Genomic DNA, 20,043 nt, shown 5'->3' with positions numbered 1-20,043 from the left:
CTGTGTATGCGCAGCTTCTTGCACAGATTGCGAACCTAAACTTCGCAGGATGTCTCTTGGATTTAATATTTTTCTTCTTTGGTATATAAACGTCTAGTGGTGAACTTGGGCAGTAGGCTGACCACTGAGAACATGTGAAAACAAGTAAACAGAGATATGAGCAGTACCATCCTGAACTATGTAGCTTTCAGTGAACAAGATGTCTCAAATGTCCCAACAACACACAAAAATAACATGACTCTTAAGTTTACTACTAGTTGACATGGTTAGAACAGCGATGAAAGCAATCCACTTTCCTTCCACTCGAGTAAAGGAAAAACAAAGTTACCCAACTGATGTAGAGGGATGTAATAGATTTAATATTCACTCATGATAGAAACTCTTAGAAAAATATCGATAGTTGACAACTTAACCTGACACCAAGCATCTTCATAAACGTACACAACACATACTCACTAAAAGCTGAAAGCACTTCCTTAATATCAGAAATGTGCAGAAAAGATGTACCCTACTATCACTTATTTTTGATATTTTAATAAAGCCCCAATAATTGCTGAAATCAAGAAAGATAATAAATGTCAGATCATTAAAAAGGAAAAATGATTTCTGATAATATGATCGGGAATATAAAAAATTTCAAACGTAGTTTTAATATGCCTTCAACTTACTATTAGAAAATTCAATGATCTGAAGATTGTTAATTACAGGCCCCCAAATCCACCAAAATAAACTTAGAATAAATCTATTCAAATCTATATAAGTTAATAAAAAACAAAGCTTTAAAAGTTTATTAATAATAAACTTTTGTTGTTAACAAAACAATGTTTTATTAATTCTAATTATCATCAAATATTTTTATGTACATTGGAGACTATTTCCTAGTTCAAGGTTTAATGATTTCTCTAAATTTTAATACTTAAAGTCCTCTTATATTTAAGAAATTTAAAACAACATTGCTTATTTCTACTTTTTGTGGGAGTAAAACATGTGCTGAACAGGTCTTTGTGGTGACATGCAAGGTCACATAAAAATTGAGCTGCATTTAAAATCTTAGGGAAAATTCAGTTTGAATAATCAAGGCTGCCAGAGCCTTGTTGGGAGAGCTCCACCTGGACGTAGAGTATACGTAGGACCAGTAAATTTGAAAAGCATTGAAATACAAGAGATCAATAATCTTTAGAACGGAGACTGGTGAAAACTCAATGTCTGCTACTGGCAAGTGATCCAACACAGCTGAGAAGCGGTGCGCAGTTTAGAGTTGTGGTGGAAACCAGTGAAGCGAGGCTGCAGGCAGGGTGATGACAGGTAGTGCAAATTAGATGCACACTTTCTCTAGTTCGGCAACACTACATTACCTTATCCTAAAGAAATACTCTCAGAGAAACATAAAGTTATCTTGTACATTGAACTGTTTACTGCAATATTCTTTATAATATGGAATTTAACATTTATTTTGTAGACACTGTGGCTTTAGCCAGCAAATATGTCATTAGGATTTTTGCATTTATGTTGTAAGTGGAATTGGTCTAATGATTTCTTATAATCTCATTTTTCAAGTTTCTTACACATTTCAACTATGTACTTAAAAACGACTTAGGCAGACTTTCCTACTGTTCTACTTCTTTAAATAATTATATCAAATTAGGACTAACAGTTCCTTAATGTCAGGTGAACTCAGGTATACAGTTCCACAGGCTCGTGCATGTGGTGGGTGAAGTGCCAGTCTTTTCACTACTGATTCACTGGAACAGACAGCGACACATCACCTCCCGTCCTCTGCCGCAGGGCGAGTAGCCCCTGCAGCTGACCCATGGTATGAACTCATTTAACCCCAGGTCAGTCTCAGTCAACCGGATGCTTGGTCACTCTTCAGTGGAGTCAATGTTGTCCACTGATGTTGTTTAGAAGAATAAACAATTTAAATGAATTGTAAAATTCACTGAAATAAATGTGCTCCACTGTTGTCTTCTGTAAGTGTCTTCTATACTGTAGCTAGAGGCTCATTTTTCCACCAGATTCATTCACTGTATCTGCTCTGATGCTGGAGATCAGACGTGCTTGGAGTTGCTGGCTTGTTATTTTTTACCGAGAATTACCCTCAGGTTCTGGCTGGTGTGGCTCAGTGGATTGAATGCCAGCCTGTGAGTCAAAGGGTGGCAGGCTCAATTCCCAGTCAGGGCACATGCCTGAATTGTGGGCCAGGTCCCCAGTAGGGGGCGCATGACAAGCAACCACACATTGATGTTTCTCTCCCTCTCTAGTTCCCTTCCCCTCTCTCTAAAAATAAATAAATAAAATATTTTTTAAAGAATCGGCCTTGGGATTATTGATTATTTCTATTGTTTTCTTATTCTTGACTCTATTTGTCTCTGACCTACTGTTTCCACTTATTTCATCAACTTTCCCTGAATTCTTGTTCTGAACAGCATCCTGATGGAAAGCTCCACCCCATTCAGCTCCCTCCCAGCTGGGATGTGTCATTAAAAAATAAAACAAAGGGCATAAAAATTAGAAACATCTTACAGAATCAGATAGAAGGGCACTCAAGAAAGAAAATTAATGATCAATTTAAAAAGAGGATTTACATAATTTCATTACTTTTTTAACCTTTCTTTTATGAAACCAGAATTTAATTTTTGCTTAGAACCCTCAGGTATATGTCCCAAAATACTTTGTCAATTAACTGTCACTTCATTTCAAAGCCTGTCTTCAACATTAAAACTGTTGCATCATCAGTCCTTGGTGAACAAAACTATCAAAGACGCTGAAATGAACAATGCCTTAGTCACTGGGTCTGAAGTCTTACTTTAAATCATCTCTATTGTTTTTTTTAATTATACTTTATTGATTATGCTATTACAGTTGTCCTGATTTTCTGCCTTCTCTCCTCTCCACCCAGCAGCCCCCACTCCCTCAGGTGGTCCCCTCACCATTGTTCATATCCTCCAGTCATTCAAGTAAGTTCTTTGGCTACTCCATTTTGGCTACTACATCACTATGGCTAATCTGTACCTACCTATTTGTACTTCTAAATCCCCTCACCTTTTCACTCATTCTCCCCCTCCCCCTGCCCATCTGCAACCTTCCAGTAATTAAGTTCTTTTTACTTGCTTTTGAGAGTCTCTCTTTATCTTTACCTGTTGGCTTTCAAATAATGATGTGTCTTGGAATAGGTCTCTTTGCATCCATCATAAATGGGACTCTCTGTGCTTCCTGGACTTGTATTCCTATTTTCTTTGCCAAATTAGGGTAGTTTTCTTTCACTATTTTTTTCATATAGATTTTCGATTTCTTGCTCTTTCTCTTCTCTTTCTGGCACCCCTGTGTAGCAAATGTATCAACTGTTCTTTATTTCAATTAGTGTATCTTTCACTTCTGGCTCCATTCTTTATTTTTATGATAAATTATCTTTTTCTTGGAATCATAAGCAGTAGGGCAAATGACATGTCTTTGGAAATAAACATTCATGGCAGCTTACTGACATCAATATTTATCATTTCACTCTGAAGCAGGGTAAGATTAAAGGCAGAACATGAAGCACAATTGTTAAAGGAAGACTTGGAGACTCATTCGCTTTGGTTATTCCTCAGACGTGCTGGTCCTCCACTGGCTGCCTTTGTCTTTGCTGCTGTTTGAGAGCCTGCTGCTCCTGTGGTAAATGGAGACGGGCTGCACCAGCCAGGGGACACACAGGGCGAGGAGCTCATTGCTGGGAATCTGTGGGGGGAAGTTCTCCACCCCTCACAGCACAGTAAACAGACAGGGAATGTTACTTTTTTTTTTCAGATTTCAGCCAGGGCAAATGGACAAGGCAGGGAGAAGACTTCGTCGACTCATTCACTAGGACTCGGCTGCAGATGTCATTAACTATCGCTTAACTCATTCTGAGGACAGTGATCATGCTTGTTTCTCCAAACTTACCTTCCTTCCTACACTTCATTCCAGGACATATGAGTTTATTGCTTCTACCTGAAGATCCAGAAGTGAGCTTTTGTGAAATTTCTAATCTCCTGGCCAAATTAATTGGTTCTGAGATGTACATTGCCCACATTGGTCCAATTAGCCTTCAGAAAATCACATAATCTTTCTGCTGCACAAGAACTCCCACTGAGTTTTTTCTAAACTTCATAAATAAAACTTGTCTTTTTATATTTCGGCTTGTTATTTCCTGAGTTGAAGAAGGTTAAGCCACCAAAGCATAAGCAACTATTAAAATGCAAATATAATTTCCAGGGAGACAATTTCAGGCTATGAAGTAAATCAGTCTTACAATTTGTTTCATCCCTGTGCAAACAAATGATGTAAGAAGAAAGTGACAGAATATTCTTTTTCTCTTTTCCAACTTGTTTGCTCTCGTGCACACACACAGCACATATGTGTCACACATGATTTGCCCACAACATTTGCAGACATATTCTTTTGGTGACAAGTTGATGGAAGTGTAATATACCAGCAGCTTGTTGAAAATCAAAAGTGATCCCAAGTGAGCAATGACATAAAAATTCAAAGTCAGATCTTATTTTCAACCTAAGTAAATTTGTTTTTCAAAAGCTGAAATTTTCTTGCCAACATTTAATATATTTCAGCAGTTTTTCAGTGTACTTAAAAGTCACCGCATCTGAACACACAGTCCCTGAGACTAACCCCTCAGCATCACAATGAACACCAGTGACTGTGACCACTCGGGAAAGCGAGGGTCGCCGGGGGCTCATCACACCTGGACACCACTTCAGGAGAATGCTGATCTGATTCTTGGTGACAGACAGGTTACTAAAGGCCATGAGTATCACTAATGCCACATATTGGTTTGGCCCAAAAGTTTGTTCAGTTTTTTTTCCATAAGCTGTCTCTAGTAGTCCACAGTTGTCATTAGTTAATGACACTTGAAACAATTTTGTTTAGATTATATTGTGCTGTGTGTCATATTGGCATTTAAAAAAACATCAGAATTGGTGAATTCTTGTGTGGTCATTTTAATATTGAAAATGGAAGAAAATACACAGTGTAATTGGCATATTATGCTTTATTATTTCAAGAAAGGTAAAAACACAACTGAGGTACAAAAAAAGATTTGTGCAGTGTATGGAGAAGATTTGTGACTGACCAAATGTGTCAAAAGTGGTTTGCAAAGTTATGTGCTGGCGACTTCTCACTGGACGATGCTCCGCGGTCAGGCAGACCCGTTGAAATTGATAGTGATCAACTTGAGACACCGATTGAGAACTGACAACATTCTACCATGCAGAAAATAACTGACATACTTAAAATATCCGAATTAATAAAGTTATTGTTGAAAATGAAATATATATCTTTTATTTTATGGCAAGAAAACCACACAGATTTTTTGGCCAACCCAATATCTTTTCTGCTTCAATCTTACCAAGTAGCTCCAACTCTAATTGATCTCTCTTTCTCTCTCTCTGCCTGTCTCTTCTCTCTGTCTGTCCATCCCACTGTCCCCCCATCTCTGCCTGTGCTGTCATCTTCACCCGCTCTCTCCCAGCAGTCTCCTGGTGGTGACCGGTGGGGCAGGGGTCCGGGTCTTCAGCAATGAGGTGCACAGCCCAGCCTGAAGGGGAACCTGCATTGCTGTGAGCTCACAAATCTCTTCAGAAACACCAAAGAGACGACAGTCAGGTTTTGTGCTGGGTTTTCACATTTCTAGATTTCCTGGCTGTGGCATTCACCACAAAACTCCACAAAGACCAGGGATCTCTGAAGGATGACAGATTAGTACTTGAAATGTGAAAATTCATTTGCTTTCCAATCTTGGATAAAATTAGCCCCAAACAAAATTCTTGTTGCAGAACACATGTCCCAGAACATACCAGCTGCGCTGAGAAATGCATATCTTCTAGGATCTAAAAGGAATAAAATATTTCAGAAATGTTTCTAATACATCTCTAGAGAAGTGCTTAATACCATCTCCACCTAGAGACTGTCGAGTAAGATACTTAATGAAGTCAAGGCACGAATTACATATTTCAAAAACAATGTTTCAGGAAACAAGACATGCGTCAAATGTGGTGTGTACTTCGAGGCGAGGACTGTGTATCAAACGGCGCATTCTTGATATTTCCTCCTGAATCTATTTTCATCAGTATCGATGCTTGATAGTATTTTCACAAACTCATTTCATTTCCCAAAGGGATTAAAGGGGAGAAAGGCGTGCCACGTGGACCTCACAGAAATTCAAACTAGGAAGGTAGTCGAAAAGTAGGGAAGTTACAGAATATGGAATATTTGATGTTAAGTGGTTTAAACACACCAGCATGAACTGACTTACGAGGTCTTTCAGTCTCCATAACTGAATTTGTCCACAAAACCATCCTCCTAAAGTGCCAGGCCACCTCACATCCTACACATGACTCGTTCTGAGACAAAGAGAAATGAACACCACCCAGCCAGCCACACCATTTAACAACATTGTACCCACGCGCTCCTGTGACCCAGTTAGAAGGGACCACCCCACACTTTTGGATGTTTCCCCTGGAGTGGGGAGTATTCATCTCTGAACTAAGTTCACCGTGTGGCACTAACGGAGGTCCCCACCAGCACACTGGGACCGGCGCCGTTTCTCCAGTGCGGACACCTGCATTACACACACCTCCACTCCTACATGGCTCCCCCCGGAGAGCCAGGCCCCCAGTGTCTCACGGAAACAGAAACGTCTGGGCGACAGGAAGGTGAAGAGCAGCCCCCGATCCTGTAGAAACGCCGCGGGTCCACAGGAGCTACAGAAAGCCCGCGAACAAACCCAGGTGTGCGACGGGGAAGGCCCTGCGGCCTGAGCCTCAACCTCTGACAGGTGGTGCTGCCTAACAGGGCGGTGACTGTGCCACGGTGATGCTGGGAGATTTTCCGCAGTAACCTCGGTGAAATCACTTCCTAAGAATTAACACCATCATGAAGAACGAATCAATGAGATAACTTAGAGAAAACGATCATGTTTATAAGCTGTTTGAATTATTTTAAAAATAAAATCACAGGAAGAAAGTATAAAATTGTAGATTTAAATACATAGATATGTTAAAATGTGTACATACCAAAAACATCACGAATCAACCAAACGTCAACTGAAGGAGTTGACAAAGACTCACAAATTTTTCTCAGAGCATATATTGAATGTAGTGTATTTGTGGTGGGAAAAGTTGGTTTGCAGTTCGGAGTACATGAAACATGAGTTCATCCATCTACTATTATTTATTAACAGTTGTGTTATTTCCCACACAAACAACTGCAAAACTACTTTTGCCCTACTCTGTATTATATAGAATTAATAATTCTTATAAACTATTAAATGTATAATATACTAACACATACATAATTCATAGTTAGTATTTTGTATGAAATGCAAGCATAAGTCATTAAGATATATAGTATATTCATAACTATTAGAAAAATACATTAGTTTATTATAAATATACCATATATAATATAAACATTTAAGTATGTGATGCGCTTTTATTATTAAGTATACTATTTTAAAGACATAAGCAATATTTAAAACACCACATATTAGACTTTTCATTTTATTAAAAATGAGGTGTTACTTCATATGGCTTTAAAATGGTAATGTATCTTTAAGAAATATTTAGAAAAGGCCATGAATAAAATAATTATCTACATTTTTACAATTAAGAATAAAATGTATATTTAAAATATTTGACCAAGCTGCTAGTTAAATAAGTGGAAATGGTCTAATATTAACACTCTAGTGTTTATATATTTCCAAAAATAACATGAATTGTAAAGCAGCTATAAGGAAATAGCACCACCATGCTATTTTGATGGTATAAGTTTATTAAAATGTTCTGTAAGGTATAATTTAAAGCCATTTACTGTGCATATTTTATATGGAAATTTATCAAAGAAAAATAATCATATGTCCTCAAAGATCCATCATTAATTTTTTATTAAAAGTTCATACTTAAATAGTGATGTAAACAAGGTACACCGAGAACCAGCTAAGCTGGGACAGAGACGACGCTGCCGGGTTGAAGGCCCCCTCCGCACCGGAGCCCTGGCCCTGACACTCTGTGCGAATCTGGAGAATGCCTCGTGGTGAACGGTCAGCGAAAAAGGTATTAGACACACACACAGTTTTAGCAGACGTATCACCAGCTCTCCTTAGACGTAGGACCATGAGGTTTTCTCACTTTATTTTTCATTACTTCTGTGACACCAAAATCATTATGTCTGTGTAGTTATTTTACAAGAACAAAATTGAGAACGTCAAACTTTTCGGAAGTAAGAGACATTTCATGGCTGGAGACAAGACAGGTAGCAGAGGTCTGCAGTCCATTTCCTGTTAGCAGGGGATTCCAGGGAAGGAGAGGGAGGGGTAAGGTGGTCAAATCCCTCGCCAACACGGAGTGGCAGTCCTGGGGCTGCAGGCGGGACCCAGTGCCGGTCCCTGGGACGCTCCCGAGCACGGCCCTGGCCAGTCCAGGCGAGTGGGAACTGAAAACTGAGGGCCCACGCCGGAAAGGCCCCTTGGTGCAAGCGCTGCATCCAGCGGGTCCTTCTCAGCGTGTTCATTTCGAAATAAAGCAACCGGTCATGCACGAAGAAGGGGACCCTTGGCATTAGTAGTACAATTTGGTAGTCGTTGCACCTATGATTCCTATCAGGCTGACTGGACCTGACATTTTGTGTGTCTAATCATCAAGTTTTAAAGCTGCGAACCGAACGTAGGGCGTGAACTCCAGCTGCTGTCTACGCCGATGACGTGAAACACTGGATAACGCTCCTGGCGCATGCAATCAAAATAGGACGGTGCCGACTCCCCACACTACCCACCTCGCTTTTGGCTGCCTGTCACAGAATCCCCTTCTGCCACAGGAAGTCTGGTTTATGTGCAATCAGAGCAAGGAGGGGCGGTGAAGGGGGCTCCTCTGCCCCGTCTGGGTCCCTTCGCATCTCAGTGAAGAACAAGAAGAGACGCACTTGTCAAGTCCGTAACTCTATGCGACCCTTGGGACAGTCATACGGGTTGAAGGAATCTTGCAGCAGGTTTTAGCTAACATGAGATGTTTATCCAGAGAGACTGAGCACAGCTGATGGTTCCTCTAAATCCTGCAGGAAGAAGTGGACATAAGGTCACAGCTAAAGAATACTTTTTTCTTCCTCTGAGAAGCTGAGCCCTATATCTTAACAAAGCAGCGACTGGGGATTTACAATGAGAATTTGTTAGAGAAATAGCCATAAATACAAGCCCTTGGGAAGCTATCTTTACTACTAGGATGATTGAGTCATATACATTTTAAATGATTCTTATCAGCTAATTGTGTGCACATAGACTCCTTCACACACACACACACACACACACACTCACACACATGCTCGAACAATAGAGGAGGTAATGTCTGTTAGCTACCCATGGGTTTACAGTCCCTGAGACCTGAGTTTTGCTCTTCTCTTTTTGGAGACTTCACTTCCTAGCTCACCAGCTGCAAAGGAGATATAGTCTCCTATTTCCTCTTGCTTCACACAGGCTGGACACATTAATCAATAGGCACACAAAGCCTCATCTCTGCTCTCGGCGCTTTCCTGGTAGCCGCCCTCTCTGGCTTCGTGCGGTGTCTAGGAGATAATCTCATTCTGAACCGGCCCCTGCTGAGCACACCCCAGGAGGGGGCGGCAGTCACCTCCCAGCACGCACGCGCCACAGGCTCTGGGGACAAGCGTGTTACTCAGAGACTGTATTTTGTCATGACATGTTTATGACAAAAGATAAATTTTAAAATGTGTCAGGGAAACCAGAGTTGCTGCCACCTCTACTGCCACTGATCATTAAATGCTTTCCAAATGTTGTAATTTAATGACAACATTGTAGGGCTCCAATTTTTGTACACAGTTAAAACGGGTACTGAAAAATGGTGGGACTGATATCTTTATTACCAAGTGTACATGTCACTGTGCTGAAATGCTAAGAGATGATGAATCTGGTAGTGAATTAAACAGTTCAAGTAAATTTTAATCCTAGCATTATTTTCTGAAAAAAAAAGAAATAAAATTTAAGAAAACTTCTTCACAGAAAAAGAGAGTTAAATTATTATTAAATAATTAAAATTAACACTTGCTTTAAGATGGGAAGATTCCTGATGGGGATGTTGATATCATAGTACTCTTTATTTTCCTCTATTATTGAACATTTAAATGGAGAAGTCATTTCACAGTGGTGTAGCAGAGCACAATTGGAAAACATTTTTTGAAAAACTGTATTTTGCACATTTAGTTCCCTTTGAGAAGAATGATACAAAAATATTTTGTATGTACCCCAATACAAGCAGATTGTAATTTGGGAGGAATTTTGAGCATTTAGCATATTATACTTACATCTGATTTCTTTACTGATTTTATGCCTGTTTTCCCCAAATCCCCACAGTCCAGGCATTAGTCTGATTCCTTCATCTGGGCTGCGGCCGAGCGGATAACCGCTATCCCCAGGCACAGCCAGTCCGTCTCCACGGCACCACTGACCCCTCCGGGACCCGGCTTTGCATCTGTGTGGCCATCTGGCGGGCATTGCGCTGGACTGTCTTTATTCCTTTCTGGAAGGCTGTTTAAAGCAATGAGAAAAAAGCGTAGTGGACCTAGCAATGCTCAGCCCCTCCAGTCTTAATACAGAGTCTCAAGGTCACAGTGACCTCCATCCACTGAGCAAATAAACAGCAACAACAATGGGGCACAAAGCAGGTCAGGTGTTAATCAGTGAGCTGATCTGCACTGAGTGCTTGCAGAGAGGCTTTTTAAAAATGTTTCTCCACAAAGTAGGTACAGCCTAAGTTCTAAGCTTAATGCACTTCTTTAATTCTCACACGTGTCTGAAGTTGTCTAATTAAGAAACTCCAGGAAATCTTTTCCTTCTCTCCAAACTTTGATTAAACACCGCAGATCTCTAAGAGTGGGACAATCAACGGGCATTTTATATTACTCCAGAAAGCAGTACGGCAACATATTCCTGATGCTGTGAGTTTTCATACCGTTGTTAATTTTTAACAATAGTGAGAGGAACAGGAATACTGAAGAGATGGGAGTGTTGTTGTTGCTCTTGGTTGTAATTTGAAACCCAAGAGGGAGACACTGGGTTCTGTGTCCATAATGCCCAGTGCTACATTTGATTTAATATTCAGTTTCTACCATGCCCTAATCATCTCTTTACTATTCAAAAATAAATCAATTTGTTGTCTGTTGCCAATTTGTGCACAAGGAAGTAATATATTGGAGACAACCCAACCCCTGAGTCCTTTGGCAAGTCAGCTGCTGCCCGAGACCACAGGCTACCGGAATCATCAACTGTCAGGGCAGGTAACCATGAGCTGGAGCAGCCTTGGACCCACTCCAAAGCTAAGTCAACTCTCACCTCCAGGGTCCCCAAACCACTCTGAAGGGGACTCCACAGGTGCCTGAGCCAAGGAGGTGGGCAACTTTAGGAGGCAAGTATCCTTGGCATAGACTTTCCCCTGAAAATACATGAGGATGTGTCCTGGACCAAGAAGAGCATATGGTTTGGGGATGACACCTGGCACCACTTTCAGCAAACCCTGGTAATGACCATGGAAACATCTCCCGGGACCTAGGCACTTTGATTCTCTATTTGATACAAACGAACATCGCTCTCTCCTTGGCCTCTCGGTTTTAGCATGCAGAAACATTCCAAAACCGTACCACTCTGCTTCGTGTCATGAAGAGGCCAGCCGTGCCACCTCCAAAGAGCACCTTCAAGGATGCTCCTTTGCACCGGAACCTGTGTGGCAGCGGAGGCTCCAGGAGCACTGGCTTCCCCTCCCAGGCAGCCAGGGGATATGCTCTCTACAAACACCAGGTTTCTGAATCGCCGTATCACACTTGTGATTTCTTAGCAGACCTCCTTTCCAACAAGACCAAGAGTGCTTCCTGTCCTTAGAAAACTACCACAGGCCCTGGCTGGTGTGGCTCAGTGGACTGAGCACCAAACTTTGAAGCAAAGGGTCACCAGTTCAATTCCCGGTCAGGGCACATGCCTGAAGCAGGCCAGGCCCCCAGTAGGAGGCATGTGAGAGGCAACCATGCATTGACATCTCTCTTTCTCCCTCCCCCCCTCTCTAAACATAAATAAATAAAATCTTTTTAAAAAAAGAAAGAAAACTATCAGAATTTGGCGATGTGAGAGGGGGTCTACTTAAGCATGTGTTCTTTCTTCTAAGTCTCAGGAAATCACACCCCTTTCCCACCTGCAGTGAGAGAATCAGAATTGTTCACAGTAGATTTGCTATCCACACCTTATAAAAACACATGAAGGAGCAACCTATCTAAGAGTGAGGATGCCGGATGCCGAATGAAACCAAGGCCCCGGGGCCCGGGCTCAGTCTGGGTTCCCAGCGCAGTCAGCAGCAGGGAAGTGTCCTCGGTGGGAGTCGTCACGGGGTTTTGAAAGGTTGTTGATTCCTTGGATTAGGAAATACGTCCACAGTCGACTTTACAGTTTTTACCAGGGCAACCAGCAGATGGGGACCCCTCGTTTCTTCCTGGTTGTGCTCGCCACTCAGGCTCGGCTGGGGAGGGGACATTCTCCTGTCGGTGGGGTGACATTTAGAAACAAACACAGTTGACAGTGAAAAACACAAAAACTGCCCAAATAAATTTATCTGAGAACTTCATATCAGTGTGGAATCTGAGCTCTGATCTACCATGTTCATAGAACAAACAGAATGCTAGTCCTTCGCAACTTGTAACTTAGAAACCCGCTCAGGGAAATCAGCTCAGCAGTTTTGCTTCGAACATTTCTGTTAAGAGTTACTGTTTACCCTCTGATGTCTGATGGGTCTTTGGATTTCTTTGCAAACTGAGAGCCCTTTTGATTAAACTTCAAAGCACTGGCATGTTCAACGGCTTTGCCTGCATTGTCACCACCCTGCTCTGAACTAGCGAGACAGGGGTCACGGAAGACATTTATCACATTTCTAGCAACACACAAAGCACCAGTGCTGGCACATTAAGGATACTGATTAATTTTTAAAGCAACCTAGATCAAGTTTTCAAACTCGGTAATACACTCCTACCTGAAATGAGTAAACCAGGGAACACCTGGAGCCTGTGGTAGGGTTACAGGAAGCGCCAGCTTCTGAGGAATCGGGAGAAACCACTTCCACACACATGAGGCGTGAATGTCCAGTAAAGTCTGCTTGCTGGCCCAAATCCTCTGCACTGAAAACTAAGCTCGCTAACCCGTTGAGCACACGCAGAGCATTGCAGTTGATCATGCTGCCTGAGGAATGTTAAGTGAGCTCTATTCAGAGACGTGTGATTTTCAGTAAGTCCCAGCCTCAGAAAATAACGGTAATACCTGGAACTGGGAGGAGACTATAGACTGAAAATTGATCAGAAAGCAATGAAAGTGCAACTTAGAAAATAAAAGTCACCCTATTTTTTTTTGTAAATATATCTAAAACCTCTGACACTTGCTTGCCTGCTTGCTGGTCTTGGGTTATTTTGGATACTCAGTATATCATTCACCGTGCACAGCTTGGCCCCTACACAATCCACGCTGCACTGGGTTACCAGAGGGATGACTGCAGCGCCCTGAGTTGAAAAGCTTTGCAATATATTTGGAAATATGGAATACAGAAACAAGTACAAAATAATAAAACATTTCAGAAATTGCAGCCCATACAGATTAGTACCTAGGTAAAAAGAAGAATGGGAGAGGTTATCTAGAAAACCCTGATGTTGAAGTAATTTTGAACTAAAGAAATGAAAACAATTGGTATAGAAATAATAATTAGACTTCTGCCAAATGGAGGCATAGGTGGAAACACTGTGCCTTCTCCCACAACCAAGTTTGAATACAACAAAAGTTTTGGAGAACTAGGACACACCCAAAGACCAGAAAACTGAATTATACGGAAGTCCAACAGCTACGAACCTTTCAACAGGGACGGTAAGAGAGGCGGAGCCAGCAGCGGAGCTGGGTCGGGCAGGACAGACCTAGGCATGCAGACAGCCCGGAACCAGTCGGGGTGTGGGGCAGACTGACCAAGGTCGCACATTCGCGCACAGTGAGATGGACCACGCAGGCCCCAGGGGGCGAACCCAGTGGTGGAGGGCTGACGGCGGTGGCACACTCGAGTGCAGTGGAACGAAACACGTGGGCCTGGTGATGGTGGTGGCTGCGGTGCCGGTGGGGGTCGCGGCAGCAGGTGGCAGAGGGAAGCCATTGTCTCTCTTTGACAACGCCCCCACATACAAGGTCACAACCCAGCGACTGAGTTGCCCTGTTCTAGTGAACACTTTAGGGCTCCAATCCTGCTACGGAACAGGCACGAACAGCCCAAAAGATGGCGCAAGAAGAACTCAAAGTCCCAGAGCCAGCCAATAACTCTAAGCGACTGACAAATTGCCGGCCTCTCAGAAGCACAGTTCAAGACACTATTTATCAGGGTGCTCGCAGAACTGGTAGATTATAGTCACAAATTAGAGGAACATATGAAGGCTAAACTAATTGAAATGAAGGGAGATGCACAGGAAACCAATAGTGATGGAAAGGAAACTGGGACTCAAATCAATGGAATGGACCAGAAGGAAGAACAAAACATCCCACCAGAAAGGAATGAAGAAATGAGAATTCAAAAAAATGAGGAGAGGCTTAGGAACCTCCAGGACATCTTTAAACGTTCCAACATCCGGATTATAGGGGTACCAGAAGGGGGAAAGAAACAGCCACGAGTGGAAAACGTATTTGAACAAATAATAAAGGAGAACTTCCCCAGTCTGGCAAAGGAAATAGACTTCCAGGAAATCCAGGAAGCTCAGAGAGTGCCAAAGAAGTTGGACCCAAGAAGGAACACACCAAGGCACATCATAATTACATTAGCCAAGACCAAAATGAAGGAGAGAATCCTAGAAGCAGCAAGGGATAAGGGGACAGTCACCTACAAAGGAGTACCCATCAGACTGTCAGCGGATTTCTCAAAAGAGACCTTACAGGCAAGAAGGGGCTGGAAAGAAGTATTCCAAGTCATGAAATCCAAAGACCTACAGCCAAGATTGCTTTATCCAGCAAAACTTTCATTTAGAATGGAAGGACAGATAAAGTGCTTCTCAGATAAGGTCAAGTTCAAGGAGTTCATCATCACCAAGCCCTTATTATATGAAATGCTAAAGGGACTTATATAAGAAAAAGAAGATGAAAAATATGAACAGTGAAAGGACAGCAAACACACAGTTCTTAACAACCACACCTAAAACAAAAGCAAACTAAGAGGACAGCTAGATCAGGAGTGGAACCATAGAAATGGAGATCACATGGAGGGTTAGCAACAGGGGAGTGGGAGGAGGAGAAGTGGGGAGAAGGCACAGAAAATAGCATAGATGGTAGGTAGAAAATAGGAGGAGGGCGAGAATAGTGGGGGAAATATAGAATCTAAAGAACTTGAGACACGTGGTTATAAACTAACGGGGGAAGAATAGTGGGGGAGGGAGTACGTGGGTGGAGGGGAATGAAGGGGGGGAATAGAACCACTGTAATGGTATAATCGATAAAATATATTTTAAAAAAAGAAATAATAATTAAATTCAGCATAATGCATAGCCGTCAGGTATGGAGTATGTGGCAGGCATTTAGGGAGACCCTCGGAATGCCAGGTCAAACCCCTGATTGTCAGGCAAAAAAAGAGGGAACCTGTCATAACTGAAAGGTGACAGATGGGTGTTAGACTAATTGGGGTGATCATTTCATCAGATATAGAAACGTTCATTGTGCACCTGAAACTATGTTGTGTGTCAACTCTCACTGAAAATTTAAAAAGAGATGGAACTGCTCATATTTGGTACAAGAATTTTTGTTTGGATGATAAATCAGTATTGGGGGATGAGAAGAAATGAGGCGGGTAGGATAGAGAAGTCTGACTAGAACACACAGTTGACGCTGAAAACAGCCCCGTGATCACAGACGAGGAGTCCAAAATGACTGGCCTGCAAATGCATCTGAAAAGTGTGTCCTTAGAGCGATACCGGACCGGCAATGGCACAGCAGCACCGTCGGTATTCTGCGATCGCTCAGGGTGTCACAGTGGCCACGTGGCCATCCAAATGACCCTGGCCTTGCGGGAGCCAGGGTGACACATGTCCCTGAAAGCATGTAGCACTCCAGCACAGCCTCATGCCCTTCCCCCTGTGGAGCAGGGCTGTCAGCTCCCATCCCAGTGAGCAGAGGGCAATGGTGAGAGCCCCCAGTGATCAGCAAATGTTTTTTCCTTGATGTCACTACCACAGAGCACTGGACCTGCTGGCCCGCCATGGAGCCGTGCAGCTCAGCAGTGGGAAGCAGGTGACATGCGTCCAACACACATACACTTCCCAGCCCAGTCCAGGGATGCTGTTCACAGATGGCTGAGCCTGCAGGGGTGTGAAGGGTCGTGAGGCTCAGCTAACTTCTTCCCTGTGTGCGGGAGGGCTGGGCTTCAGTTCTGCCCCTCAGTCCTTCCCCAGGAATGCTTGCAGGACAGCAGAACCCAGATGAGCCTTTTGTGAATTAGGGGCCTGCATCTCACCACCAGGCCCAGGCCCCCCAGGGGAGGGTCCCAGCACAAAAAGCAGCTTCAAAAGAGAGGAGGCAAGTCCATCCCTGTTGGAACCCATGGCTCCCTAAACTTCTGGGCTATGCTGATGTTTGGGGAGCAACATTTAGACTCCTTGAGATATTCCAACACAGGTATATACTTAAAAAATTGACAATAATGCAAACATCATCAAGGCAGAGCACCGTGCTTCACTGATTTGGCATATTGAATCTAAGCATCATTCAAACCAAGTGGACTGAGAATATTAGAGTGGACTTCTCAGGCATGTTATTTGTCTGTGTGTTTCCCTATTTTTACCTAGTTCATTAATGAATGAACAAGCACATAGATGAGGAGCTATTTTTAAACGCTTTTGAAGAACGGAGGTGTTGAGAATCAGTTTTGAAAGGGGTGCCTAAATAAGGTTGGTAAATTGGAAAGCTGGTTTACTTTTTACGGGTCATGAACTGCCAGAAGCCTATCAATTTTTGCAGATGGAATGGGCACCTTGGTGGATGTGTTGCCTGGGGAAGGTTGGCCAAATTAACTGTCACAATACATCTCTGACGACTCACGCAGACTTGCTAGAACGCGGGTGAACTTGTTGGAGCACTTCTATCATTTGCCTCTTTCCAATGCGGGGCCCACTTTTGTTTCACAAGGAACATTTATTTCCTCTGTCATATTCATTCTCTCCTTCTCACCATATATGTTCCTGGTAAAGCAAACACAGCCTCCTGTCCACATACATTTACACCATGGGCTCCAACAGTCCCCACGACCCTACTCTTCCAGTCCCCTCGTCGTTCTCACACCAAAGTTCATGGGGAGCGGCTAGCCCAGTGGCACAGCCCTCAGGAGCAGGGACGGAGCTGGACTCTGCAGTTCCCGACTTCTGTTAGAACTCTGCCCAATGCATCTTACTGCTCATCCGTGTAAAAACTGTGCAACTTTTCAAGCAGTCGTTAACCCTATGCATTTCATGCAGGGCATTCCCTAGGGGATGGAAACACTTCCCAGTGGAATTCTCACTGTGCGGCTGTCATGGTGCATCATTTCCGGACTCCTTGGGTTATGTCATCACTGAGGCATTAAAGCTGAACTGGAAGGTCGGGCCAGGTAAAGGGACCATTCTAACTGCCACGGCGGTAGGAAGGAAACCGAAGACAGGGCTGCTTGGGATTCACACCCTGGATCCTGAGAACTCTACATTCCAAGCACAGCGCAGCTGAAAGCAAAGACTGAACTACTGGAGTCATAAAACATCTGGGATTTTGAGATCCTAGGAAGCAACCCTGAGAACGAAGGGCTATGCCTGGCTTGCAAATCTGAATAATAGTTCTTCAGGACCACGCCCTTCTTGCCCTCCTCCTGAGCTCTGCAAACCCACACCAAATGCTCCTCCAGCTCAGGCAGAGAACCAGGCCTGAAGTTTCTAGCGCCCACAGCAGGTCATCTGGAGGGACCCCCAGGGAAACTCTGAGAGGCAATTCTGGATTAAGACCAAGACACATTTGCGTTGGGAAAAAAAGGCTAAAAATATGGGGTTTGGATTATATTTTTCTTCCTTCCCTTATTTTATGAGAAAAAAAACATGCCTAACACTCAATAATGACTATTCTAGATGTACGGTATATATATATATGATATATATATATATATATATATATATATATATATATCATATATATATGATGTATCTATATATATATATATGCTTACCTCTATACATAGCTATAGATACAGAGATATAGATATATAGATGTGGATGTGGCTGAGGATCTAGATGTGAAAGTGAATGATGTGGATCTGGGTGATGTGGATGTGGATGATGTGGATGTGGCTGATGTGGATGTAGATATGGATGATGAGGATATGAATGTGGATGATAGGGATGTGGATGATGTGGATGTGGATGTGGACAGAGACATAGAACCAGACTCAGACCCAGAGGTCAGAGGTTTTCTGCCTTATCTCACAGCACACACACACTAATTACTAGAATTCAGCGACACACCAAAACATGTATTTTTTTGTGAATCCAACAAAAACAACAGGAGTAATTTTGATTCACTCACACTGTCTGGCAATTGTAGTGTCGGCTGTTGCCATTTTTCATTTGACAGTCCTAGGGAAAGACAGCCGTGCCCCTAACCAGCAGTCAGGTGTCGCATGTTTTACAATCCCTGTGGCGCCCCAGGACGCAGTGGCTCACTGGCTGAAAACCTCTGCCTGTCTGCGGCCACACCCCCCTGAATGAGCCCAATCTCGTCTGAAAACCGCTGACTCAGGGATTTAGTTGTAGCTCTATATTGTCTATATGTTACTCAGCTCAGCGACGTGGAGAGAACACGCCACGAGCTATATTCCGGGGGTGGGTTACCTGCCGGAGAGCCGAGCAGGAGCAGGATGTAGGCAAAATGCCTGACTCCAGGAGCGCCTACGAAGCTTGGTAATATAAAGATGGACAACTCTGGAGGTTTCAAAGATTCATCTCTAAATTTTTTGGCAATTGTATGTATCATTTGTGATCAAATTATGTTCATTTTGTTATCCCCAGCTGGGGACTAATGTTAGGGTTTTTTTAAAGATTTTATTTGTTTATCTTTAGAGGGGAAGGGAAGGAGAGAGGGAGAGAAACATCAATGTACGGTTGCCTCTGGTGTGTCCCCTGCAGGGAACTGGCCTGCAACCCAGGCATGTGCCCTGACTGGGAATCAAACTGCGATCATGTGGTTCACAGGCCCGCGCTCAATCCACTGAGCTACACCAGCCAGGGCAGGGTTTTTTTTTTTAATAGAGAAGTAGATATTGTCCCTTTTTCCCTGTATTCTCCAAGGACTACCAGTAGTCCACAATTTTCAAAGTGTCCCTAGAAAATGTACTTTCATTTGCTGACCCTGGGGTGAAATACTGACCATATATATTCTCATTGTGTCTGTCACCAGTGACGCCAACAGAGCAATGGGGAGAAAACAGTGAGGGAGTGTCACACGTTCTTTGAGGCCCTGCTCAAATTGACCAAGCAGAGTGACCATGTCTGAAGTATCAGGATATTGGCACTGCAGACAGTATTTTTACACAGTCACAGTTTTGGCAAACCCCTTAGTTAATTCCACTAAGAGCTACTCTGAGATATATCTGAGGGGACGTGTGACCCAGGCCGCTGCGCTGGGAGAGCGCAGCGCTGGCAGGTGTCTGTGCATCCGCTTTACCTTCGATTTTGTCTGACGCACGCATCTGCTGGTAGGAGCTTTCCTGACATTCGGGATCTATACTTGTGGAAGGAACTATAAAACTGTTAGCAGGCTATTTCAAATATTTGCAAACACTTTACCTTAGGTGTATACATTAAGGGTATGTGTGTGTGTGTGTGTGTGTGTGTACATATAGATATAACTTTCTGCCATCCAAATACTTTCTCAGTCGTTGGTACTGCCAGGCATTGCCTAGTATCTGAATTAATTCACCTGCAGAAACAAAGATCTCTGATCAACTT

This window comes from Sturnira hondurensis, unplaced genomic scaffold (genome assembly GCF_014824575.4).
Source record: "Sturnira hondurensis isolate 20B ecotype Veracruz unplaced genomic scaffold, ASM1482457v3 Scaffold0024431, whole genome shotgun sequence".
In the NCBI taxonomy this organism is placed as follows: Eukaryota; Metazoa; Chordata; class Mammalia; order Chiroptera; family Phyllostomidae; genus Sturnira; species Sturnira hondurensis.
This window is presented reverse-complemented; position numbering follows the sequence as displayed.